This window comes from Colobus angolensis, unplaced genomic scaffold (genome assembly GCF_000951035.1).
Source record: "Colobus angolensis palliatus isolate OR3802 unplaced genomic scaffold, Cang.pa_1.0 Scaffold32, whole genome shotgun sequence".
Classification (NCBI taxonomy): Eukaryota; Metazoa; Chordata; class Mammalia; order Primates; family Cercopithecidae; genus Colobus; species Colobus angolensis.
Window position 1 is genome coordinate 4140760 of NW_012116488.1, and position 491 is coordinate 4141250.

The following is a 491-nucleotide window of genomic DNA, read 5'->3' on the forward strand; positions in this document are numbered from 1 at the left end:
CGCCCCGCTGCCCTCAACAGCGCCCTGCCATTGGTCGACGTGCCCCCACGTGCCCTAACGCTCCCTGCTCCCCCCACCCTCTCCGCGCGACCGGTTCACACCAGCGCTCTCAGTCGCGAGTCGCTGCGAGTCGGCCTAAGGCAGGCCGCGGCCTCAGGGCACGGGGCTGGCCGCAGAGCAGAGCCGAGTCAAGTCAAGTCAGGGGAGGGAGCGTGTGGCTGCGATTGCGGTGATAGGGCCGTGGCCGGCTGTGGAGGCGCAAGACAGAGCCTGAGACGTAGGAAATGCACATTTGAAATGTATGGCAACAACTTCTGCAGCCGGCGAGGCGTGAACCGTGGCCTCCTGGCTTCGCCCCCTCACCGCCGCGGGTCTCGCTGCAGTCAAGAGTGCCCCGCACGCTTTGCACTGAGGCGCACAGAGAGGCCCGGGAACCGAGCGAGCGGCTGTTTCGCGGGACCCCGCTAAGCCCCGCCTCCCCTGCCCTCCCC

The 491-nt window shown here is 68.4% G+C and overlaps 1 protein-coding gene across 1 annotated transcript in view; it reads right to left on the bottom strand.

Annotated features, from left to right (window-relative positions):
- The window catches only part of PPP2R5C (protein phosphatase 2, regulatory subunit B', gamma), a 170539-nt gene that overhangs the window by 169456 nt on the left and 592 nt on the right, over positions 1 to 491 (bottom strand). The window lies entirely within an intron of this gene.